Below are 27925 nucleotides of genomic sequence, written 5' to 3' on the forward strand. Positions count from 1 at the left end.
CCCCCCTCCCCGGGGTGATGTTAGCCTCAGGGACTCCATCCTGGGGGCCTGGCAACATCTCTCATGGGGAGGGGGACACACAGCCCCCTACCCGGACTAATTTTAGTCCCATGGACCCAACCTTTGGGCCCAGCCACCTATGAGATGGGGGAGGGGGCATAGGGCCCTCCTCCCCAGGTCCCATTTGGCAAGGGAGTGGGGACCACCAACAAATTTATGGGGGAAAGGGCATGCAGCACCCCTTCCCAGGCTAATTTTTACTCTAGGGACCCCATGCCCTGGATCCCAGATGCATCTCTGAAGGGGCTGCTGGGGGAGCCCCAAAGCCTCCGTGGCTCAGCTGGTTTCTCACATCAGTGTGAGCCAGCATTGTACGCACCAATAGGGAGCAAATGAAAGATGCTAATCACTGTGGGCTTGAGCAATCTTTTCAATTGTTTCCCTGCCCACTTCACTATGGGCAGGGAAACAGATGAAAAGTCTGCTTCCAGTGGGCAGAAGCATTTTTCAAGCTCCCACCCTCTGGCAATGGACTTTGTGTTTGCTCTCACTTGGCGGGAGATTTCCAATAGTTCCCTCCAAGTGAGACAGAATAGGAAAGTCCTCCTTTTTGCCCTGGTCACCCCCAACGTTTTAACTGATACTGGTAGTTACTGACTCCGACTGTGCCCTGGGCACTGCTAAACAGTTCTAGAGCCAGTGTTCTCTGTAAAATGTACTATACATATTAGACTAATTATAATTGGTTGTACCAACCTACCTATAAATATGGTAGGGCATGTAGATTTAGGGACCCCAATATAGATAGTGCACCCATAGGTGCACTGCTGTGGTACCTGGTGTCATTTTAAAAGCAGGCCTGCCTCGCTGTGTCATTTTAAAAGCAGGCCTGCCTTGCTGCCTAAGCTATCTTATTTTTACATAAGTCACCCCCAAGATATACCCTTAGTGCCCCCAGGGTTGTGTGCAGTGTAACTATCAGCAGGGACTTTATAAAAGATGTTTTATAAGTCCTGGTGAGGCCTAAATAGCTAAATTTGGGGGCATATTTATAATGCACTAACACCACCCTGCGCCACATTAACGTCATTGTTTTTTTACATTAATGTGGCCCAACGAGGCCGAAATCCCTGTGCCTTATTTACAGGGTTGCACAATGCATACATTGTGCAACCCTGTAACCCTTTGCGCTACATTATGCATGCACCAGGCATAATATATGCAAAGGGAGCATACCCCCGTTAGGGGAGCCGGAAAAATGGCATAAAGAAATCTATGAGATTTCCTTCCACCATTTTTACATCACTTTTAGCGCCTGCTCAAGCGCAGGCATTTAAAGGGGGGTTCCATTCTTTAGAATGGGGCCCTATGTACTCTGCAGGAGTGGCGGCAATATTTTGGCGCTAGTCCTGCAGACTTCATCAATAGTGTCATGAAAAATAATGCTGTTGCGCCCTACCTTGCGCCATGGTGTGCCGTATTTTAAAAACAGCGCACACATGGTGTCGTTAGGGGGGGTGATACGGGGTGCAGGGGAAGTGGCGCTGCACTCAGTACAGCACCACCTTCCATAAATCTGCCCCTTGTTTTCCTCTTTGTGGTGAATGAGCTCCATAGGCTAACATGGAAAGACTTTATTTTAAAATAATAGTCTTATTTCCCATAGGAAGGAGCTAAATATAGCAAGTTTGATACCAAATTAAAAGTTATGATAAATCCAACAACTTGCCACTGTTGAATTTAATATTACTTGGACAGGAAAAGAGTTTTAGAACTCTTGCTAAAAGTTACCAACTTCAGCCATGAAGTGCCCTTCTCTGATTGGTCCGCCTGTGGCAGCCTGAACCAGGCTGCCTTGATGAGGTGTGAAGTGGCCTGGGCTGAAACAAAGGAAGCATCTGGTGGGAGGAGATCTGCCTCAGCAGATGGTAGAACAGGATGGGGGAGAGCAACCAAACTGGACTTCAAAGGAGGGAAGGATATTTGGGACAATAACTGGACCTCTCCCATTTCCTGCAGTCGCAGGTAGCCAAGTGCCCCTTGATTAGATTCAGAGAGGTCTGGAAAGGGGTATGTTAAGAGAACCTTAGCCACACAAGTGGGTGGACTTAGCGAGAGCTAAACTCTAGATTTACATTTTGCCATCTTGGAATTTGGAGGAACGGTGCTCCTCGGGATTGATTTTTGCCACACTTCCCAGGAAGTGTTCACACAAGAGGGTGGTGCCCTGCACATGATTGGAAAGGAGCACCCCCGTGCTTGCCACCCCCAGAGCAAGGATAAATATGGAAGAGCTGCCCCACATTGCAGATCCCTACTGGAACAAGACAAGAAAAAGGAGGGCTGCCCTGCTGGACCCCTGGCCTGTACCTGGACACTGCACTCAGAAGGACTGCACCAAATGCGCACTCTGGGTTCATCACGAAAAGGACTTTGCCTTATTTCTACAACCTCAAGAAGGGACTCCCTGTAAGGTTCAGGTAGAAAGGAGATGAGCAGAGTCCCCTGCATCAAGTCATGCAAAGATAGCCCAGCTGACCAGTTGCCAGTGGTCATTTAAGGATTTGGACCGGGTGCATTCTTGAAGTTGAAGTCCTAAACCCCATGGAGCAACTCAGAGCTTTTGGAACCTTGGGCTGAGTTATGGAAACTTGTAGCATCTTAAAAGTACTTCTAGAAGAAGATCCAGAAGTTTGGAGAAATTTGAAGCATCTTTGGAAAAAAGCTCCATCAATGGACCAACACGACATCGTAAGTCAAGCCGGCCAACGTTGACCCCGATGCGGCCTGACTTGTAGCTCCGTCCTTCTGAAAAGCTCCAGAGCCCCAGACTTCCAGGATTTGACCAGGGGCTTGCGGAAAGGCAAACCGAAGACACTGCATCAAAATCGGCTGGCTGAGGAGGGTTCTCCAACATCAGGGAAGAAAAGCTCCAGAAAAGTTTCCAAGTCAGAAAAGTCTGACGGAGTCCTCCCGAGCATTGTATCAGAGATGGGGGCTCCAGAGAGGTTGGCTTCAACTTTCAACTTGGTCCCGGACAAAGGATTACGTCCTGAAAATGTTTGAAGGTAGAAAGTTTAACCAAGGCCTCCGGAGCAGAGTATGAGAAGAGGGCTCCAGTGAAGTTGGCCTCAACTTGTGACTTCATCCTGGTCAAAGAAAAATCTCCAAGAAAACAAATAAATGTGAAGGTAAAACTTTAACTGAGTCCTTCCGCTCAGTGTAGCCAAGCAGAGATCCATCGCAGTTGGCCTCAACTTTTGACTTTGCCCAGGTCGAGTGCAACCAGATTTCCAGTGGCATTTTTTAATTCTAAGCACTAGAAAACATTTAGCCCCTCATTACGACCGTGGTGGTCTTCAGATAGCCAGGGTCTGACCACTGCAAAAACGGTGGTCTGACCGCTTTGGTATGGTCAGACTGCCACATTATGACCATGGCCGTTGGGCCACGGTCGGACCGCCAGCAGGGTCAGTTTCCCTCCACTGAAGGGACTGGCAGTGCTGGCGGTCCTAATCCACCAGGGCAGCACTGTATGCAGAACCTCAGTGGTGATTATGCCCCTCTCTCTGCCACCTTTTACATGGCAGTTGCACCGCCATACTTCCAGGGACAGGGTGTAGGGGCCCCAATGGACAGCCCTGCTGAACTTTTCACTGAAAAGCGTGACGGGTGCTGTTGCACCCTATGTACCACAACTTTGCCTCCAGCTCAATTATGTTGTGGGCTGTTCCCCACTTCACTATGCCAGCGGGCGGTAACACCATTTCTGCCCACTGACCCAGCGAGGAACTTGTAATGGGGCAACCTGACCGCAGGAGTTTGGCAGACGGCCTTTTCTGCCTGCCAAACTTGTAATGACCCCCTTAATCTTTAAAAATGTATATCTCCCGTCCCCTTTTTTTTTATTTTTGTCATTTTGGTGTCATTTTAAAGATAAATATATAATCTATTTTTAAAAAATTTGTGTTGGATTTTTATTGTGTTTTGTGTTTTACTAATTTACTCTTTGGTTGATATTAAATGCTTCACACACCTGTCTCTTAAGTTAAGCCTAACTGCTCATGGCCGAGCCACCAAGGGTTGAGCAAGGATTAATTTACTGAGACTTTGACTAGACCTAGTGGGGGTTTGTGGCCTATTGCTAAGTGTAGGTATCTACCTGCCCTTACTAATAATCCACTTTCCAACACCCTGCTAGCACCAGTGTGGGCAGGGTAACCATTATGTCTGCGGGTAGGCACACCGTGAAAGAGGATATGAGTCAGCTGTTGGGGATGGGGTCCTCAGGGCCATTTATGGCTCAGGTGAGTCATGTGGCCCACATCCACTTTACAGATGCCTCCAGGCTGCAAGGGATGGGGTCCCTGGGGCCAATTTTGGCCTGGGAAGGGAACCGCATTGCCCCCCCCTCTCTGTTTGGATACTTGGACAGGTCCTCTTAGAGATGGGGTCACCAGGGTCAAAAACTTCCAGGAGAGGCCGGGTGCATGTGCCAACCCCTTACCAAAGTGACCACTCCCCCTCCCCTAACATTGTAATATATGTACCCCTCCTCAGGACCATGCACACCTGGGGGGGGGGGAGTCTTGAATTGTTTTAAAAAACATTTTGCTGTGGATTCTCTGTAAATTTGTGGCAACATTTAAAAAAAAATTATTTGCCCAAGATGGAGTTCCTCTGGGACCTAACCACCAAGCCTAGGTTGTCAGTGTATTCCTACCATTCCCCGTGTGTATTTTTTTTTAACCTGTTTTTTAGGAGTCTTGTAGGAAAGTCCTTCTTGCCCTGGTCACCGCCAAACTTTTTGGACAGATTCTGGTGGTTACTGACTCTTGGCTGTGCCCTGGGTAAAACTTACCAGACCCAGGGCCAGTGCTCTGTAAAGTGGATATGCAAATTAGGCTAAATATAATTTGCATTATCAACCTACCTATAAGTCCCTAGTATATGCTAGGGCATGTAGGTTTAGGGACCCCAGCATAGGTAGTGCACCCATTGGTGCACTGCTAAGGTGGCCTGTATCATTTTAAAGACAGGCCTGCCTTACTGGCTTCTTTTAAACTAAAGTTATATGCAAATTCGACTTTGGAATTAAAAGTACTTCCAAAGTCTTAAACTACCTTATATTTACATATGTCACCCTTATGGTGTGTCCTAGGTGCCCCTAGGGGTTTGTGCCATGTAACTATAAGCAGGGACCTTATAAAACATGTTTTATAAGCCCTGGTGTGGTATAATAACCACATGTATTTTTCCCTCACTGTAGTGAATGGCCTACATAGGCTAAAATGGGTAGACTTTATTTTAATTAACAAAGTCCCCTTAAGTGTCAGATACCTTGAGTTTGGTATCAAATTAATTGTTATAATAAATCCCACAACTTTGTTCTATTTATTATAACTAGTTCAGGTAAAGAGTTACAAAACTTTATCTGAAAGTTGCCAGCTTCAGCTCTGTAGTGCCCTTCTCTGATTGGCTAGGCTGCCTTGATGCGGTATGAAGTGGCCTGGGCTGAACACAAAGGGTGTGTCTGGGGGAAGAGATCTGCCTCAATAGAGGGTGAAACAGGATGGGGGAAGAGCAGCCAAACTGGTCTTCAGAGACAGGAAAGGACAATTGGAGAAGCTCAGGACCTCCCCCACTTCCTGCAACCCCATACAAATAGGTGCCCTCTTGATTCGATTAGGAGAGGGCAGGAGAGGGGTGTGTTTTGGATTTTTAGCCACACCAGTGGGTGGGCTCAGCCAGATCTACCCTCCAAAAATCACTTTCAGCCATGTTGGATTTTTGAAGAATGTTGCTCCCTGGGAATGATTGTTGCCACACTTCCCAGGAAGTGGTCATCAAAGGGGGAAGGAGCCTGCCTGTGATTGGACAACCAGGACCCCCTTGCTTTCCACCCCAGGAGCAAGGATAAATATGGCAGAGATGCCCCCACACCTCAGATCCCTACCAGGAAGAACATTAGAAGAAGAAGGACTGCCCTGCTGGACCTCTGACCTTCACCTGGACACTGCACTCTAAAGGACTGCACCAGTTGCACACTTGGGCTTTAACACAAGGAGGACTTTGCCTGGCTTCAACTGGTTCCAGAAGGGACTCCCTGCTTGCTACAGGTGAAAAATAGCTAACCAGAGTCCCCTGCATCAAATCCTGAAGAAACTGACCAGCTGACCACTGTCCAGTGGCCTTTTTGGAGTTTGAGCCAGGTGCTCTTAACGTTCAAGGAGCAACTCAGAGCTTCTAGAACCTTTGGGGGAGCTGTGGACTCCTAAAAGACTGTCAAAGACCTTCTGGAAGAAGATCTAGAAGTTTAGAGAAGATTGGATCACATTTGGGACGGAGTAATACCCTCCGCCAAAGTCGTAGTTAGGCCCTTTGTCCCCTAAATTAAGCCTTGTTGCACGTTGCCAAGCTACCAAGGTTTGAGTTGGGGTTAAATTATTGAAACCTAACTGGACCTAGTGGGGTTTAGTGCCCTATTGCTAGGTGTAGGTACTTACCTGCCCTTACCAATAATCTACTTTCCAACAAGTCTGGACTAAGTTCACCACTTCCTGGTTGAGATGGTGACATTCAATCAGATCTCAGTTTGAGATCTGTTGCGATCGACGGGGCTTCCATGTCCCTATTTAGATAAAGTTATTTTATCATTGATTTCTAAAAAATTACTGAATGGATTTACACCAAAATGCAAAAAGCACTCTTTATGGCTCTACATTTAGCTCTCTGCCAAATTTTGTCTAAACCCGTTCAGCGGTTTAGGCTGTAGCTGCTTCCAGAGTTGCTACACGAAAATAAATGGAGAAAATGCCTTTTGAGACCCCCCTTACTTCTTGACCACACTGGATGGACCACCCGAAAACTTTCCATGTGCAAACTAGGCAAAAAAAACACTATTTTAAAAATATCTGTAAAGAATTGTCAAATGGCACCAAAGTTATTTGCAACACAAACAGTGCATTTTCTATAGTTACACGATCCTAACTATACCTACCCATTGGCTATATATATATATATATATATATATCTTGTGAGCGTAAAATCTGGATCTAACTATAACGTCCGTCTTACTTTTGTTTTTTAAGTGAATTTCTAAGGTTTTTATAAATTCTATTTCCTAACTATAATGTCCCTATAACCTTTGTTTTTTAGAGTGAATTTATAGTTTTTTTTTAACGTTAAGTAAAATGCCCATCACAATGCACATTAGGGGAAGATTTGGGTGCAGGGCCTGGACTGGCATTACGCTGCCCCCCCACCAAGCCTGATGCTCCTCCCCTCCTTGCATCCATTGTTAAATTCCATGCTCCTGCTCCCTCATTATAGCCTTGTGTGGCTGTTGTTCTGCTACTGCCCTTCCTGCCAGCCCTGAACATTTAGTTGCTGCCCCATCCACCTCTTCCTTACCCTCTGTTGTCCCATTTCTATGCCTCATCATTAACCTCCTGCTTGGCTTCTGTGCTTAGCTTGCTGCCCCCAACCTCCTCCCCCCTGCCTTCTGATGCCTGTGTGCTTGCCCCTTTTCCCTCCCTTTTGCTGTCGATGTTCCATGGACCTGCCACTGCCTATCCTATCTACTCTGAGTGTTTGCTGAGCTGCCACTTCCTCTCCCACCTGCCTAGCAGGGTCAAATGAATGATGTCTGTCCCTGCCACCTCCACCCTGCCTGTCTGAATTCCATGTCCTAATCTCCTCCTTCCTGTCCTCCATGGTCCACTTTGCTACCACTCCCTTCTGCCCTTCATTCTCTGTTGTGCTACAACTGCTTCTCCTGCCTATCATGTGTAGTCTGTTGTGAAGCTTCACCCCTGCTGTTTTATACCTGTGTCAGCCCCTACCCATCCCTTCTGTCCTCCATGGTCCTTTGTGCATGCCCCTGTCCCCTCCCTCTTGCTCACCATGGCTGTTGTACTCATACTAACTCTGCCACTTGCCACACATTACCTTCTGTGCTGCCACAGCCCCTCTCACCTGCCCTGTGAGGTTCGCTTGCTGCCCCTGATCCCCGTGTATCTTCCCTTGGTTGTCTGTGTGTATGCCATTATACTCTCACTGTTGCCGTGCCATGGTGTGTTGTGCTTCCAGTGCCCATCCCATCTGCCCTCCATGGTCAGCTTGCTGCTCCAGCCCTGCACCCTTGCCCCCTGCCCTTATCTTTCCATGTACAGGCCTCTATCCCCTCCCTACTGCCTTGTTTGCTCTGTTGTTGTGTCCCTACCCCCTTCCTCCGGTCCTTCACATGCTGCAACTGTCACTCCTGTCTGTCCGGCTGCCCTTCCCTCCCTATTTCTTCCATGGTCCTTTGTGGTGCACTGCCATCTGCTTACCTTGTGTGGTGTGTTATGCTGCTACAACCCCTGACACCTGCCCTGTAAGGTCAGTTTGCCCATCTCCCTCCTGCCCCCTGTGATGTGAGTTCTTGTTCCTACCCCATTCCTCCTGTCCTCAGTGATCCAATTTACCATATTTGGCAACATTTTGAACTTAGTAAGAGGGAGATTTTGAAAAAAGACCTGGGGGATTGATTCTCCCGATTGACTTCCATTAAAAAAGAAGAGATTTTAGGCAGGAAACAGATAAAATAAAGCTCTTTTGGGCTTAAAAATATAAAGTCTCCTGCCTGAATCGGGTCTATTGGCATGTATGGTTGTACTGCCACTGCCTCTTCCTTCTGCCCTTAATGGTCTGTTATATTGCCACAGCCTCTCTTGCCTGTCCTGTATGGTTGGTTTGTTGCACCTGCCTCTCTTTCCCCTCTCATCCATGGTCCCTTGTGCTGCCACTGCCCCACCCACCTGCCCAGAGTGGTCAACTTGTTTCCTCTGCACCCTTCTCCCTGTCCTCAATTATCTTTGTCTGTTCCCCGGACATCTGCCTTCCTACAGTATTCTAATGGACAACTTCATTGCTAATATTCTATATTTATTACAAAAGTATGGCACGCCTGACGTCATCCTCATGTAATCAAAACATTAATACCTAAAGCATTTCCTTGAGAACATTATGAAAATGAAAGGGGCTTATTCACATAGAAATTATGGATAGTGGTCTAAAAAACTAAAATGAGAACATATTTTCTAAGTTCTCAAATACAGACAAAGCACTTTTAAATTATTTGCTGTCTTGATTTTTTTTATACAGTTGAGCACTTGATTATATGTTGTACTTAGGGGAGAGAATGTGGTGTTACACCCAGAGCTGACGATTTTGCAACTGAGGTACCAGTTTCAAGTTTCAGCATCCGCTCAACAACCTGTGATTCTGGGCAAATCACGTAATCTACCCATGCCTAAACTCCAAAAGGAATGTGTTCTTGTGTAATGTAACTGATGTCCATGTAAAGCACTCCTAAAACTTCAGGTCAAGTCTGCACTATATAACACTGCAAAAAAAACAAAAAACAATTAAGGCCCTGATTTAAGAAAAGTGGCGATGCACCTATTGCAGCCCCACTTTCCTTGCACCCCTCAAACCCCCCTAACGCCACTATGTGTACGCTGTATTTAATTTATGGCGCACCATGACAGTAGTTAGGGAACTAGCGTCAGAATTTTTGCTGCTAGTTGGGAGCTTTGCAGGATTAGCGTAAAAAATGTTGACGTTAGTCCTGCAAACCCATTTTAAACAATGGTGTGTTTCCTTTTAATGCCTGCTTTGAGCAGGCATTAAAAGTGCTGAAACAATGATGCAAAAAATATTTTAGAATTCTTTGCACCATTTGTTGCCCCCCCCCAACAGGGGGACACCCCCTTTGCATACATTATGCCTTGTGCGGGCATAATGTATGCACAAAGGGTTACATAGTGGCGCAATGCATGCATTGTGCCAATTCGTAGATTTGGCCCAACAATTTTGTCCTCGTTGGGCCCCAGTAGTGTAAAATAATTACGCTAATGTGGTGCAAGGAGGCATTGGATAATACTTGGGCTACATTTGGGTGATATGTATGCTACATTTGGGCTCTTTTTTCTCTGGTGGCAATCTTAGGAGACTCCTTTGTTATGAAGCTCTGTAATTTCCTCATTTACTGCAGTATCCTCAGTAGAAAATGCTTTCAGTTTTCCACTTAAATTCCATCAAGATGGTGGTCAGATGTGCCACATTTTTGGCATAAATTCAGAATGTGCATGTTTCAGTCTACATGTCAGAATGTATTAATGAAATAGAAGAGGAATATAGTTGAGAACTAACTTAAAACGTGTCCTAATTTGTCTTTCCACAGCACCAACCATAATATCTAGGATAAATAAAACCCCTTATTTTCTTGCTCTCTAAATTAAATGTTTTGGGTTTTACCATTTTGATTCAATCAAGATGGCTTAAAGTGTGCCACACTTTTGTCAAAAGTAAGACTGTTAGCACTCTAGTTGTTCTTTAGAACACACTTGGAAACTGCAGTAGAACACAACAAAATCAACTTCCCTTTGGAAGTACATGTTTTACTGAGAATATCAGACTTCATCCTCATATGGCTGAGAAAGATAGCATGAATTTATGCTCTCGTTTTATCTTCTGGAGCACCTTCCTTAACCTCTATGGGAAAATCATGAGGAAACTGTTTTCTCTCAAACATGATTCATGAACTCCCAGCAGAAGTCTTTTTCACAGGGTAAGATCACTTTAGCAACAAATGATTTATATTGTAACTAAAATCAGTTATCACCCTTTACATGTTCTTGTTGGAGGCTGGCCTGGTGTGTGGTGGGTACCTATGACACTTACACCTTATACCAGGTCCAGATATCCCTTATTAAAGTAGTGAAGTCAGTGTCTAGAAGCCAGGCCCTCTAGAGGTAGCTGTGGATGAGCAGCTAAGGCTTATCTTGGTGACATGCAAAGCTCATGCAATACCACTGTAGTCACACTTAGTACTTACACATGAAAGAAAGCACTCAGTGTTACAAAAATAAAGGTACTTTATTTTGGTGACACAAATACCAAAAATGCCATAGAGACTATATTCCCTTAGGAGGTAAGCACTACACAAATTACATACACTAGTATGCAGAAATAGGAATAAAAACAGTTAGAAAACAGTGCAATTAGAGAAAATCACAAAAGTTAAAAATGGGCCTACGGGGAGCACAAACCATATACTAAGAAAGTGGAATGCAAAAGTCGGTCCCCCACCTAAGCAAGTGTAGTGTGTGGAGGGGAGCTGGGAGTACTAGGAAAACCCAAAGGTAAGTACCACAACCCACCCCAGAGACCAGGAAACCAGGAGTAAATCACAGTAAGTTGCCTAGAACAAACACAGAGAAGTAATGAAGAATATTGCAAAGCCCAGAAGAGACTGCAAGACACCAACAGTGGTCCTGGTCAAGAAGACCTGTGGAAGAAGGGGACCAAGTCCAAGGAGCACAGAAGAGTCCAGGAAGGGCAGAAGCCCCTACCCATCCGGATGAAGGTGCAAAAGGTGAACGACTGGTGAAGCAGAAGAGTCAGCACTGCACTCAAGAAGACAAAGTCGGGTCCTTGGAGGGTACGGTGATGTCCCATGCCTGATGGAGGATTGCAGTCGGGTTTGCGTCATCGGAGTCCACCAACACGCCTTGGCACACGCAAAACTTGTGAGTAGTGGAAAATGGCACTGCCGGGGACCAGGAAGGACCAGGTGGACTCTACCCAGGAGGGGGAGTCAAACGGGGCACTCAGCAACACAGAAAAGCCACAGAAGACCAGGCAGCACACACAGGAGTCCCAGAGGACAAGGACTCAAAAGTTGCAGAAGAGGCCCATGCAACACTTTGAGAAAAGCTCCCACGCCACCGGAAAACCACTCAGGGAGCTGTGTGTTGCAGGACGGAGTCCTGTGGGGCTGGAGCTTCAAGATGCCTGAAGATCTTGGAGGAAGGTTGCCAGCATGCCTTGGCAGCTGCAAAGGATGCAGTGCATGGGGGTACTGTCTTGCATGGGGAGGCAAGGTCTTACCTCCACCAAAGTTGAACAGTTGGAAGAGAGGACCGTCAGGACCACTTCAGTCCACCACCCGTGATGCAGGATCCAAGCAGCTCGGTAGGAGGGGGGATCCACACAGCCGGTTGTCATCACAGTTGGTGCCTGCAGAAGCACGGGAGTGACTCCTTCACCCCAAGGGAGATTCCTTTGTTCTTCTGAGGCAGGCTGTCCTCAGAGAATGCACAACCAGGGAAATGTTGCAGTTGCTGGAAGAAGCCAGAGATACAATGTTGCAGAAGGTGTCTTGCTTCTTTGTTGAAGGTTGTAGGATCCTGAATAGTACTGATGCAGTTTCTTCTGTGAGAAGTCAAAGTGCAGGTTCCAGAGGATTCCTGCGGGAGTCTTGCAATCCGAATCTGAGGAATCACCTAAAGGAGAGACCCTAAAGAGCCCTGCCCTCTGGGCTAGAAGGCCTCCTACAGGGGTGACTTAGAAGTGACCTGGTGTAGTGAAAAATGGCAGTGAAAGGGTGCTTGCACCTTTTCACGCAGGCTGCAATGGCAGTCCTATAGAAGCCTTTGCATGGGCTCCCTATGGGTTACAAAATATATGCTGCAGCCCATAGTGGTCCCCTGGAACTCCAATGCCCTGGGTACCTAGGTACCATGTACTAGGGACTTTTACTGGGGCACCAGTGTGCCAATTGCGGGTGAAATACTGTGACAAAAGTGACCAACAATTACATTTAAGGGAGAGAGCATAACTACTGGGGTTCTAGTTAGCAGGATCGTAGTAGACACAGTCAAACACACTGACAAACAGGCCAAAAGTGCAGGTAACCAAGCTAGAAAGAGGCTACTTTCCTACAGTTCTCCTTTTTTGTGACCCTCAAAACCTGCCATTCGCTACAATGCATTTCAGCGGGTGCTGTCATGTATATTGGTCCCAGGAGGGCTGCCATCACTTTCTGGTTGGAGTGCTGCAGCCAATCAGATCTCACCTGGAGTTCTGTGCTTAAGCTCCACCCAGATATACAAACTTGGATTTGCTTTAATATCCCAAAAACCACTAAACAGATTTACACCAAATAACAAAAGGGTGATCTGCAGACTAAAAGCGACCTTTTTGCCAAATCTGTTGTAATTCCATCCAGTGGTTCGGGCTGCAAGAGTATATAAAGAGTCTCTGAGACTTAACATGGTAAACACAGTTTTTTGTACCTCTCTTTTTCTCTGCAGTCGCTTGACAGATCATCCCGAAACTTTACATGCTGAACAAAATGATTCTGGAGCACACTTTTTTGGGGGGAAAATTTAATGAGAATTCGTCAAATGGTGCCAAAGGTATAGGCAAGTCAAAAAATGCTTTTTCTATGGAAACTAGGTCTTAACAATAACTACCTACTGGCGACTGCCAGTAAGTAATGTATATCTATCTATCTATCTATCTATCTATCTATCTATCTATCTATCTATCTATCTATCTATCTATCTATCTATATATGTATATACTGTATATATATATATATATTTTTTCCTACTGTCCGTCACCAGTAGGTAGTTATAGTTAGGACCATTTTTTCCATAGACAGAGCGTTTTTTATATATATATTTGGCCAGTCGGAAATAAATGCTGGTCACCAGGAGAAAATACCGCTCACTCAGCTCGCTCAGTTCATGAGGTTTATTTCGGCAAAAACACCTGACACATTCTGGTATCAGAGGGCCTTGATCACCTGACCATCCCTATGAATAAGCCATTTAATAGGTTCAGAAAAGGAGAAAGGACTGTGAAAACAAGTTTAAAGATGGCACCATTTTATAACATATGGGGGGTCATTACGACCCTGGCGGGCGGCGGTAAGTTGGCGGTAACACCGCCAACAGGCTGGCGGTGTTCCGCCAGCTATTATGACCGTGGCGCAATAGCCACGGCCATACCGCCGGCCCCTCCACTATACCGCCAGGCTTCCGCCTGGCGGACATAATCCCCAGGGCAGCGGTGCAAGCACCGCTGCCCTGGGGATTATGAGTCCCCGACCGCCAGCCTGTCCGTGGCGGTATACACCGCCATTGAAAGGCTGGCGGAAAGGGGACTTGGGGTGCCCCTGGGGGCCCCTGCACTGCCAATGCACTTGGCATGGGCAGTGCAGGGGCCCCCAGGCATAGCCCCGTCGCACATTTCACTGCCCGAATTTCGGGCAGTGAAATGCGCGACGGGTGCTACTGCACCCGGTGCACATCAGCATTGCCGCCGGCTCTATTACGAGCCGGCAGCAATGTCGATGTGACTTTTCCGCTGGGCCAGCCGACGGTAACACTGTTACCGTCCGCTGGCCCAGCGGAAAAGTCATAATAGGGAGCCAGGAATACCGCTGTCAATGGCGGTATTCTGATTCCCGCAGCCTCGGCGGTCTTTTTAAAAGACCGCAGAGGTTGTAATGACCCCCATAATGTACAATGCCACAATTTCTCCATATGTAGAGCCCATAAAGTTAACAAGGGTACAACTACATTATGGATACACATTCTTGTCAAAAAGTATAGTATCAAATCATACATTATAAATAAATAGAATATAAATATATGACTGTGAGAAAACAGGGCTAATCGCAGAGGCCCCCTAACTTTTTGCCCTCTTTTTCATTTTTTGCACGCATTTTCCTGACTTGGGTACTGCTAACCAGTCCCAGGGCCTGTGCTCTGTATAAAATAAGTATGCAAATTAGGTTAATTATAATTGGCTATGTCAAGCTACCTGTAAGTCTCTAGTAAATGGTAGGGCGTGTAGGTTTAGGGACCCCAGTATAGGTAGTGTTCCCATAGGTGCACTGCTGAGGTGCCACCAACGTTTTAAACTACCTTATTTTTACACATAATTTACCCCTACTGTGTGCCCTATGTGACCCTAGGGTTGGGTGCCAAGTAATTACAAGCAGGGAACTTATACAAATTATTTTATAAGCCCTTGTGAGATAAAACAGACACATTTGTTTTTCCCTCACTGTAGTGAATGGCCTCCACAGGCTAACATGGGGAGACTTTATTTTATTTTACAAAGTCCCCTTAAGTGTCAGTTACCTTGAGTTTGGTATCAAATTAATTGTTATAATAAATCCCACAACCTGCAATTGTATTTGATATAACTAGTTCAGGTAAGGAGTTTTAAAGCTCTACCTCAAAGTTGCCAACTTCAGCTCTGTAGTGCCCTTCTCTGACTGGTCAGCCTCTGGCAGCCTGGCCAGGCTACCTTGATGAGGTGTGAAGTGACCTGGGCTGAACACAAAGGATGTGGGTGAAGAGATCTGCCTCAACAGATAGGGAAACAAGATGGGGGAAGAGCAGCCAAACTGGTCTTCAAGGGCAGGGAAGGACATTTGGAACAGCTCAGGACTACCCTTACATCCTGCAACCCCAGACATTTTGGTGCCCTCTTGATTAGATTAGGAGAGGGCAGGAGAGGGGTGTGTTTAGGATTTGTATCCACACCAGTGGATAGGCTCAGCCAGATCTAACCTCCAAAAATCATTTCAGCCATGTTGGATTTTTCAAGAATGTTGCTCCCTGGGATTGTTTTTTGCCACACTTCCCAGGAAGTGATCATCAAAGGGGGAATGAGCCTGCCTGCGATTGGATAACAAGCCCCTCCTGCTTTCCACCCAGGAGCAAGGATAAATATGGCAGAGATGCACCCATACATCAGATCCCTACAAGCATCAAGTCAAAGAAGAAGAAGGACTGCACTGCTGGACCCCTGACCTGCACCTGGATGCTGAACTCTGGAAGACTGCACCAGCTGCGCACTTGGGCTTCACCATTTAAATTACTTTGCCTGTCTTTTATTGCTTCAAGAAGGGATTCCCTGTTTGCAACAGGTACGAAGGGGCTGCCCAGAGTCCCCTGCATCAAGTCCTGCAAGCAGAGCCCAGCTGACCAGTGTCCAGTGGCAATTTGAGGATTCTGACCAGGTGCATTCTGGGAATTGTAGTCCCAACTCCCAAGGAGCAACTCAGAGCTTCTGCAGCCATAGGTCAGTTAAGACCTTAATTATTACCCCTCATAAATAACGATACCATGGGGTCACTATTTATTGGGTGAGATGAATAAGACCTATTATGAGTTCATGGGGAATAATGTGCAGATTTTGGTGTTTTACACACCAAAATCCACAACATATGGTAAATATGTAGGCTTTTCCCTGTTAAATTTTGGCTGGTTTGAAATTTAACGAATGTTGAGTTATTTAATGCATCCGATAATAATTGAATGTGTTACATACCTTTAAATTGTTAAATTTGACCAATGTGTAATTACAAGTTTATGCATGTGTCAAAATATTACAAGCAACTCGGGCCTGATTACAAGCATAGGTGCTATTTAGCACACCTGAGAAATAGCGATACCATGAGGTATGTTATTTATCGGGTGCGATAAATAGCACCTATTATGAGTTTACAGGAGTAACATACAGATTTGGGTGTATAACATTTCCCCTGTTAAATTTCAGCAGGTTTGAGCCAAAATTTAACAAAGTGTGAGGTATTTCATTCTTCTGATTTCAGTATGAGCACTGCAGTTCTGGTGTGAACTTGCCCGGTCGGGGTCACCAAGAACCCAAAAGCTTAATTCAAAGGTCTGCAGAGCCTTACCAAGGGTCCAGGACATGAGGGGCACCTCTTGGGTGTTAGAAATTCACTGAAGATGGGTACAGAATAGGTTGAAGCAGACTAGTTTTTTGAGTACCTCTGGGGTTCTGGGTTCAAGATGGGTTCCAGGTCTAGTTCTAAGAGGGACCAGGAATAAGGTCAGCACAGCAGGGCAACAGTTCCTTCAGAGCAGCAGTCCAGCAGAGTGGCAGTCCTTGTAGCAGCACAGCAGTCTTTCTTCTTGACAGAGTGTCCACAGTCCAGAAGTGAATTGAAGTGGTTGTGACTGAGGTAATTCCTTTATACACTGCTGCCCTGGCTCTGGAAGGTGGGAGAAGCTTCTACACAGTTTATTTGAAGTGCAAGGAATTCCATGCCTCCCCTGCCTTGGCTCCAAGCTGGCTTAAGTGACAATGCAGGGTTGCTGTGGAGACAAGACAACTCATTCAGGTGTAGGTGAGACTGCGCCCAGCTGCTCACTCTCATCCTGCCAATGATGGCCCATCCAGCCATGCCTAACCTCTCATTGTGTGTGGCTGTCTCGGAGGAATTCACAAAGCCCCTCAGCGAACTGTGAACAGAGACAGGTTGCAGGAACCAAATGGCTAAGGAAAGAAAATGCCAACTTTCTAAACGTGGCATTTTCAGAATTGCATTTTAAAATTAATTGCACCAAGTTGGGATTTTAAATTGTGGTTCCAGAAGCACCAAAAGTGAAGGGGTTATCTCTTGCCCTTTGGAAATTATACTTCTAGAATATAACAAGGTAACTGTAATGTTATCCTATGGGAAAGATAGGCCTTGCAGTAGTGAAAAACACATTTACGAGTTTTTCACTGCCAAGACATGTAAAACTTAAAAGTACATATCCTACTTTTCATTAGATAAATTGCACTCTGCCCTCTGGGCTGTTCAGGGCTTAACCTAGTGGTGACTTATGTGTATCGCAAAGGAAGGTTTGCGACTGGCAAAAGGTTTGCTTTGCCAGGTCAAGATATCAGTTTAGAACTGCACACACGGGCCGTGCATGCATATCTCATGATAGGCCTGAGATATGTTTAATGGGCTACTTAAGTGGGTGGCACAAACTACCATGTTTGAAACAGAGGGCACATGCACTTTATGCTCAGGTTTTTTCGGCCAGCAAAAAACAAAGTCAGCAAAAACAGGAAGTCTGAAGGCAAAAAATGAAGGGGAAGCCACACCAAAGATGCCAGGACTAACAATAACCTTAATTGAAATTAGGGTCCTCATTATGACCCTGGCGGTCTGTGAGGGTATCACCGCCAACAGGCTGGTGGTAAAAACCGCCACATTATGCGTGTGGTGGGTTGGCCTCCTCCAACCCGCCACATCTCGGCTCAGACCACCAGGGCGGTCGGACTCGCTGGGCCAGAGATGAGCATCTCTGACCAGGAGGTCCACAGAAGACCGCCGGCGGTATTAGGAGCTGCCTTTCCACCAGGGTTTCTGCTGCAGTAGCACTGCCACAAAAACCCTGGCGGAAGGTCTACCGGTGACAGGGAATTTCTTCCATGTCACTGGCAGATGACTCCCCAACACCACCCCCAGCAAGCACAATACCCCTATGCCCCCCTCCAAAGTATCCTAAGCATCCCACAAGGACCAGGGAGGGCAGTGCTTAGTTTCTAAAAAATGAAGTGCCAGGGCTCAATCTTTCGCTTAAGATGCAACTGCAGTTCGCACGGCCCCTACCAGTGCTTCAAAATGCCACTCCCAAAGGCCTGAAGTGCTGCTATTATTTTTTTGCATAAACTGAATTGCTAGACTGATGTTCTGTGCTAATAATAAACAGACAGCACCCCCAAACGGGACACTTTCATTAGAAAAAGTGCCAGTGTTAAGAATTAAGGGGGTCATTATGAACACGGCGGTAAACACCACTGTGTTCATGATGGCGGTCTTTATATAGACCGCCAGCCCCCTTGAGACCCCGCTGGCCGCATAAAGAACATTCTGCTGGGCCAGCGGGTGGAAACATTGTTTCCGCCTGCCGGACCAGCAGAATGCAGGGCCAGGACATTGCCGACGGCTCCACATGGAGCCGTCAGCAATACCTCAGTGCGGCGGGTGCAGCAGCAGCTGTCGTGCAGATCACTGCCCATAAATCGGGCAGTGACCTGCACGATGGGGCACTGCACGGGGCCCCTGCACTGCTCATACCAAGTGCATGGGCAGTGCAGGGGTCACCAGGGGGGCCCCGGAGCACCCCTTCTGCCAGCCTCTCCCTGGCGGGGGAACCCGAAAGGGAAAGGCTGGGGGAAACAGGGTACATTATTCAGAGGGCAGCGCTGCTTGCCCTGTTGGATAATGTAATCAGCCATTGTCAGGCTGCCTGGCGGCGGTAGCCTGGCGGTGGCAGAGGGCCCCCTCAGACGGCCCTCTCTGTGTTTATTATATGGCTGTTCAGACTGCCAGGCCGGTGGCGGTCTTTTCCGCCGCCGCCAGCATGGCGGTCTGAACCGCCGGGTTCGTAATGAGCCCCTAAGTCTTGGTGCTGAGCACCAGCAAACACCAACACAAATTAAGCACTGGCAAATGAATTACCAGGACTGAAAACACAGAGTGGGAATGCTTGGTCATATCTCATTCAGAGATTAAGGTAATGTGCAGTAAATTGCCTCTCAATCCTTTCCTTATATATTCCAGGAAACACTTGTAGCTGGACAGAGAGCAGAAGGCCTGGCAAGAACATACTTATAAATTGTTTTCTCTCAAGGGCCCACATATGCAATTGGCTGTTAATTGTAATATACAGTACAGATCCCTGACAAGTAAAACTTTATACAACCATATTCTATTAGTCTCAATTAACAATATGCTTTACATTTCAATGCATAAATACATCAATAATACTTGTGATAATAAATTCACAGTATGTATTTTACATTCAAAGGAAAAGCCATCCTTTTACAGACATGATTTATACTTTTCATTTAATGAGAGAAAAAGGAAACATATTTTAGCATAAATTGTTAAGGGTCCTATTTCTCATATGCCAGTGCTTTATTATGTGCCAGATTTTTATTAAATGTTTCAGAGCACTCCTTTATGCTCGAAGATTGACCAGCACGATCATTGGCTAACCAATAAGCATCGTATTGCCAAAGAAGTTATCCAGTTGTCTACATACTAAGGACCTATAAACCAGATGAACCATCACCAGTGTATATGTTTTATCCAGTCACGTCAGTACTACTGCCAAGAATATTATTAGTGGAGAATTTTATTTTCTCCAAAATGTTTGTTTTAATTCCCCATATGATTGATGCATGAAGAATAAATCTTGCTCTGCGCATGCTCCAGCTACGTTATGGGTCAAACTGAGATTAATTGATCCTTGATGTCGCAATCATCCAAAGCATAAGTCATGTATATATTTTCCCAATTGATATCATTCTGGAATTAGTATTAATTACTTTCTGACTATTCTGACATTGTCCTGTAATATACATTAGCTGTTAGAATGCTCCCTAAATCATTCATCTCCTTTTTTTTAATTACAATTCTGAACCAATCCAGAATGGATAATGAGGCTAGCATAAAGATTTGACAAACAAATCCTAAAAAATCAGGAATATTAAGAAATCTTATGAATATCTGTGAAATCATTTCTTCAGGAAAAGAATGGGACCTCTGACCCAAAAATGTCAAGGAAGCATTTAATACAGACTACAACCCAGCAACATTTGATCTTATTTTTAGGTCTTATGAATAATACTAACTACCTACAATGGCAAAGTTGAAAGCTGAAGTGCCACAGGTTGAAAAGGTTTTATTTGCAGTATGTCCCCACGAGTTGATCAAAACTTTAGAGATGATCTGCTTACAATTGCATGATATATACTGTGAGCAGGAGTTGCTTATATCCAGTGGTATAGGTCAACAGGAAGAAGGGGAGAAAAATGACAAATTGCTTTCTCAGCTGGCACAGGAAAAACATGCACATAATTTACAGTGAGCTTTATAAATCCAGAGACCAGAGTAGATACTTCTGATTCAGATCAGATATTTTTCAATTATTAGCGAGAACCCCTTGGCACAGGCTCCATGCTAATTTAGTGGACATTGATAACTTTCTAAGCAGATAACAATTCTCAGACTTGAAGAAGAGCCTTGAATTGAACTTTTGCTCCCCATTTCTAAAGCGAGTCTGTCAAAGCTCTATGTGTTTTTTGTCTAATGGCAAGCCCACTGGTGAAGATGGCTTACACACTGAGGCCCTGATTTATACTTTTTTTGCGCCGCATTACCATCATTTATTGATGCAAAAGCGGTGAAAACTTACAAAATTATATTTTGGTAGTTTGTGCCGCTTTTACATAAAAAAAGGACGGTATTGTGCCGCAGAAAAGTATAAGTCAGGGCCAGAATGTTATGAGATGTTTTACATGTTGCTGTCCTGATCACTGGCTGGGTTCACATATGCATGCCAGGCAGGTACTGAGGTACACTCCTTGGATTTTCAATGGTGCTTGAGTCTTTTTCTGCAGTGGAGGTCAATGGTACACCCAGAGTGTAGATGGTGTTTGGTGCAAGACTTTACAGCTGCAACTCCTTCACTACACAAAACATGCAAGTAGAGCCAAGACAACCTACATTTTCCAGAGAACTACAGGACTCTTTTGAGACTTGCAATGGTGGGAGCTATGTTAGATACACTCTGTATAAATTCCTCGTGGTCCAGATCATTCCCTGCTAGGCAACCGTGATACTTAATTGCTGCAGCGATAGCCTTGTTGCAAGGAGAATGTAAATCATCACCTTTTAAAGAGAGTTGTAAAAGACCATGCTTTCAGAGAAAATATTCCGGATACACATTAGAGACCAAGGATTTAGACTTTGATTTGCACTTTAGTAATAGAGTCATATTTTCAGGATTACAAATTTTATAAAACACAGTCCTCCTTTTTACAATTACAAACTCTAGTGCTGCTATACAAAGGAGGAGAGAGTGAATCCTCCATATTGTACAAATTAAGGGCCTCATTACGACTTTGCCGGTAATCCGACCGCCGTATTAAGAGTCACACTCTGAAGTTCATCATAAAACAGACAAAAATCCGACACTACCAGGACATAGGAAGGCAGAAAAGAGGTGGTTCCACCACCAGCACAGCCAGCCCGACAAAATTCCACCCATGAGATTATGAGCCACAAATAACCACAGCGTTTCCTCCATGGCTAGAAACCATTGGTGGTGCAAACCGCAGCGGTCAGAACCCACTACTGGGAGAACACAACACCACATTGGACAGTTTGAATAACCCACACCTGACACACATCAGACACATCTACTCACTGCACTATATACCACAACCCATAATCCTTTGCAACTAAAACACAATTTACTTAAACAGAGAGAAGGCAAATACACTAATAAAGCTAGTTGACATTATAGGCACATATACACATCTCACTCAGCACACACCACACAACTGCACAATCAACACAAAATACACATAATGAGCACACACAAATACCACAAGCTTCCATCACCCACAACGCATGGCCCACACCCCATTAATCACTATGCACCCCCACACACACAACAACCCCCCCCCACCATCAACACAACTACTACCATGTCCCCACAAAAGCACTCACGGTTCACAGACTATGAGTTGAGGGTCGTGGTGGATGAAATCATAAGGGTAGATCCCCCTGTTTGGAGCACAGGTCCAGCAAACGTCGATTGCCAGGAAAATGGAGTTGTGGTAGAGAATAGTCGACAGGGACAACTCAGTAGGCAACCATACACGCACAAGGGAGGACATCAGGAAGAGGTGGAATAAACTAAGGGGGAAAGTACATTCCATGGCATCACAACACCAGATCGCCGTGCACAAGATTGGGGGGGCCTCCTACCTCCTCCCCTACAGTTCACTTCTTGGGAGGAGAAGGTCTTGGACATCCTGCATTCCGAAGGCCTGACTGGAATATCAATTGTCGTGTCCTGCATGCTTCCTCACCACCCAAATACTCCCAAATTCACTGTATGTCTCACTACACCTCCCACCTATTAACCTAATGCCCCTCTCCTGCATGCCACACCTCCATCCAGCCCAACTGCCCCACAGCCTTTGCCAAAGGAACGGATAGCATTAGATAATACTATCACTACGACTCCCACAATGCACTAGCCCATCTTCGTTAATACCTGCAATGTGCACATCACATCTCTTGCATGTATAACTACTGTATTAGCATACCAACTAGATGGTGCGACTGAGGACCACTACATGGCAATGACAGAAATGCAGTGGCACAACACAATGACAAACAAGGTTAAACACAGCAACAGCTCTGTGACTAATCCAAATGGCCAAAAATCTGGATCCACAACCCCAAAATGGACTTACCATAGTATGGAATGTAAGATGGCAGATACAATGCACAAAAGAAGAGAGGGACCGGGAGTATTTCTGGTCCAGTGTACAATCTCCCAGTAATAATGATTATATAAAGGTACACTGTTCCAAAGGCACAAATATAGACGGAAATAGAATGAAAACAGGAGAGACCTGAAATCTCAGGAGCAAGAGCCCTCAAGCATCACTCTGGATGACTGGTATCATCATCGGGAATAGCTCCTCACTAGGCCGGCACTGCAATGCCTAGTGGGCACCCCGTAATGGGGGCTCTCAGTCGAATGTTTGAGATAGTGACTGAAAAATTCAACAGTACAAAATACAGGTGCCGCAAGTCACCACCCCAAGTGAAAAGAAATGAAAGAGGTTCTAAAATTGGTTATTCATCCATAAACTTCATCATTTAATCAGTCTTGTATAACAAGGATGAAGACCAAGGTTAAAAGCAATTTTGAAAGTGAAATTGAGGATTATGCTCATATATCTTCCAAAAAGTCAATAAATGTACTAGAGTGTCCTAAAAAAAATTAATTGAAGGAAACTTCTATGGTATGGTCGACATGTTTCGCGTCTATTGGTCTATCCAGATCCACTGATGCTTCATCAGGACCTATATGACTCAGTAAGTAAACCTCTTTATAAATATATGAAAACCGGTCACTTACTTTAGTTGACTGGTAATACAGGTACCCTGAAAAACAAAGATAAAACCGCCAAAAGAGTATGAAACAGATCTCACTATTATAATAAGTATCAAATGATAAATGGCGCAACCAAATTCTGGTCGAAAGAAAAAGTGGCAATGAATAGGACATTTACACAGGAAAAAAGCTTACCACCCCCTACTCGAGAACAGGTTCCATGGGTAAGGCGTCTCTTGGACTCAAAGTGACACTGGTTGTAAATCAACATGGAGAAACAAAAGGAAGACGTGACTCGTCATGTAAATGTAGAATGAAAATATGGACATACAAATGGCTATCGAAATTAACGAGTGCCAAGATGGTGTGAAAAGATAGCCTAATGGTGCCACAGCTAATATAGTTAATGATTAATATAATAGTAAAACCGATAAACATCCATCATGTGGTCAAATTATAAATTATAGCATGTCCAAGTAAAAATATGACATGTGTTATCAAAAAAATGTATGAGCAAAATAACACATTACTCATCATGCAGTATATATAAATGGTCTGTATTTAGATAGATGAGCTAGTGGCTCAATAGGTGTCAAATAACGGCACTTGCGCCTTGCTGTCAAATGGCTAAAAACAGAGCTACATGCAGTTCTTATTACGGTATATAGTATGTGGAAAGTTACGTCGAAAAACTATTAGAATCAATTGGAATCAAAATCAATTCGAATCAGACTCGTGTCAGCTACCGGCATGTTTGCCCGGCCACCAAGTGAATACCAAAGTGAATAAAATATATATCGCATATCAAGACGTTTTGGCTCAAACGCAAACGTACTTACATGATAGTTCACCGGTCCTGTTGTGGGACCTACCCTCGGAGACCACCTCCCGGAAACAACCGGGTCGGGTGTGTTCCGAGCCATTAAATAGACGCCGCTGTTCTCAGCGCGTCTATTAACAAAACAAACGACGGACTAAGTAAGTCCGGGGGAACTAAAAAATAGAGGAAGGACTACAAGTGCTGGAGCACTTGTAGTTCGGAACCTCGTAAAAAGAGGTCAAAAAGTACGATCGAGTGCCCATTAAGACGGCCCATATAATTTAAATGGCTTCAATGGTACTTGGTCCTAGGAGTATTTACTCCTCATTTCATATTTGTAGCAGGTACATAATTCTCAAGAAAACTAGAGTGAGATTTTCTTCTGTATGCACAACAGAAAAGACAGTAGCCTGGACTATGAGTCAGGGTGTCCTAGAATAATAATCCACATTTATGATGTTAGAAATAGAGTGTAATATAGTACTGGCAAGCAACCTAAAATATCTTACATTTAGGTCGCTTGAAAATCAAGGGTTGACGTACAAAAATAAGAATACTTCAAAAAAGAGTTCAAAATCGATGATCAATGACAGAAAATCAGGGTGAAAGAGAGGTCCAAGGAATATCATCATTGAGACCTCTTAAATGGGTGCCTAGTTTGAACACCCATTTTTGTTCGATCCTAAAGAGAGTTCTGGAATCATTGGGGCGAATAAAAGGTGCTTCAACTACCACCCACCATAAATCATCCGGGGAGTGATGAACCTCCAAAAAATGAACACTGAGTTTGGTAGTGAGCTTTTTACACCTAATGTTGCTTCTGTGTTCATTGATACGAGTCTTGACAGGTCTAGATGTCATACCGATGTATCGCAGATCACAAGGGCACGTGATCATATAAATAAAATTTTTGGTGTTACAGTTGGTATGTTTTTTAAGGTACCAAAGCCCAATAGAGTCAAAATCTAGTTTCTTTAAATGTCTGGTAAGGCCACAAACATTACAATTGCCACATGGGTGGTGTCCCACAACTGGAGGGAGGTCCTATAAAGTCTGTTAGTTAGAGGAGTTGTGTGGAATTCGTGGACGTGTGTGCACCACTAAATCTCGTATATTGGCAGTCCGTTTGAAAGCAAAAAGAGGTTTTTGTAAATTGCAGCCTCCACTAGTAAGGATGGACCATCGCTTGTTAATCAATTTCTTAATAGAATTTTCACTTTCAAAATTGCTTTTAACCTTGGTCTTCATCCTTGTTATACCAGACTGATGAAATGCTGAAGTTTATGGATGAATAACCAATTTTAGAACCTCTTTCATTTCTTTTCACTTGGGGTGGTGACTTGCGGCACCCGTATTTTGTACTGTTGAATTTTTCAGTCACTATCTCAAACATTCGGCTGAGAGCCCCCATTACGGGGTGCCCACTAGGCATTGCAGTGCCGGCCTAGTGAGGAGCTATTCCCGATGATGATACCAGTCATCCAGAGTGATGCTTGAGGGCTCTTGCTCCTGAGATTTCAGGTCTCTCCTGTTTTCATTCTATTTCTGTCTATATTTGTGCCTTTGGAACAGTGTACCTTTATATAATCATTATTACTGGGAGATTGTACACTGGAGTAGAAATACTCCCGGTCCCTCTCTTCTTTTGTCAATATTTCATGTACAGCTGTTTAGCTGTGGGACCCTTTTGACTGTTACCTTTAATTTCTCCTCATCCTCCCATAATAGTGGTAAAGATCCTCACCATGGATAATTTTCAGGGTCCGAGCTATGATGACGAAATGGTAACAGCTATTTTACAAACACCTTCTATATTAGACAATGACGGTGCTGCCCCGTCTGGCAGTCTGAAAACTGAATGGGACAAACTATCCACCTTGAAACGAGAACTCATAAAAACCGTAATGCACGGGACAATTATGACTGAATATCTCTGTGCCAACATCGCTCCAAATGGTCTTTTGGTATCCAAAATACCACGTATTTTCCTGCAAGACCTGGCCTTTAGAAAAGACTGGGCTCAAATAGCTTGGAAATGTACGAGAGATTGGTTAGTATTGATTATCAACACTTCTAAAAGGTTGGCCGATACAATCACCATTCAGATCAATGCCATTTAGAATACTTTAAAAACTACTATCTCTTTGACTGCATTTAAATGCCGTCTTGCTGAAATCACTACTGAGTTGAATGAGACTAAAGAATTCTTAACTCAGCAAAAGGTCTCCAAACTTCAAAAAGACCTCACGAGATTTAGCCGTGAAAAAGTCTACCCCTATATTAAAGATGACTTTGAAGGAGACAACCGATCCCAGGCATCCGATGAGGCTCCTGTACCGATCAGAAAATTCCGCAATTATAGCAGCGGTTCCTCATCCGACGGGTGGAGCACTGACGATAATCAACCTCAACAACCCTTTTACAATTATTCTCCATACCCGGTACACCAAGCAATGCCGTGGCAAACACCTTTTTCCTTACTCCAACCACGACCAATGATGCCTTTTGCTCCTCCTTTTTTAGGCCGAGGCCGGGGCAGAGGCAGAGGCAGAAGGAGAGGCAGAGGCATACATGTCCAATGGTCAAGAGACGAACCACAGATGATCACCAGAAGCCAGTCAAAAAATCCCCCACAGAAGACTTAGTTGTCAACCTTTCATCCAAACAACTCTCAGAAGATGAAATCTCTGTACTTAACAAAGGGTTAGGTTTTGTTCCTACCCCTCAAGATGATCTCTTCCGTCTACATATTGAATTAGCCCAATTTTTCCGAAAGATCCGCTTGAAATTCTTTTTTAATGACAAAATAGAGGAACCTCAAGCAGTTGACTCTGGTCTCAAAAAACCTTCGACCTTTGTTCCCTTTCCTGCAGCGATGCCAATTGAAGTCCTAACTTTTGAAAAAGCAGTGCTATCTGACTTAAACACTCTCCATCCAAAACAAACCTTCATCAACATTCCGACAAGAGAAAGGTTAGCACTGACCTTGTTATCATCTGATCCTGAGATAACTATAAAACCAGCTGACAAGGGAGGAGCGATTGTAGTAATGAATACCGCTGATTATAGGAACGAATGTCTGCGTCTTCTGAGTGATTCCACTTATTATGCGAAAATCAACCGTGACCCTACAGTGAGACTACAGACACAGATTAGAACTATGATTAAGGAAGCTAGGAATAATTCGTGGATTTCTCCCAGGGAAGCTGAATTCTTGGATACACGACATCCACAGATACCATATTTTTATTGTTTACCGAAAATTCATAAACAAAAAACCCCTCCCCCGGGACGCCCTATAGTATCAGAGTTGGGTTCTATTTTAGAACCACTATCGATCTTCTGCGATCATTTCCTACAACCTTTAGTAAGAAATTCCACCACTTATTTGAAAGACACTAAAGAAGTGCTCAATTTGATTGAAACCATCAATGAAGGCGAGACTACACAAGCGATCATCACCCTAGACGTAGAGGCACTTTACACCAACATTCCTCAAGAAGCAACTTTACAAGTTATAGAG

This window comes from Pleurodeles waltl, chromosome 4_2, assembly GCF_031143425.1.
Source record: "Pleurodeles waltl isolate 20211129_DDA chromosome 4_2, aPleWal1.hap1.20221129, whole genome shotgun sequence".
NCBI lineage: Eukaryota > Metazoa > Chordata > Amphibia > Caudata > Salamandridae > Pleurodeles > Pleurodeles waltl.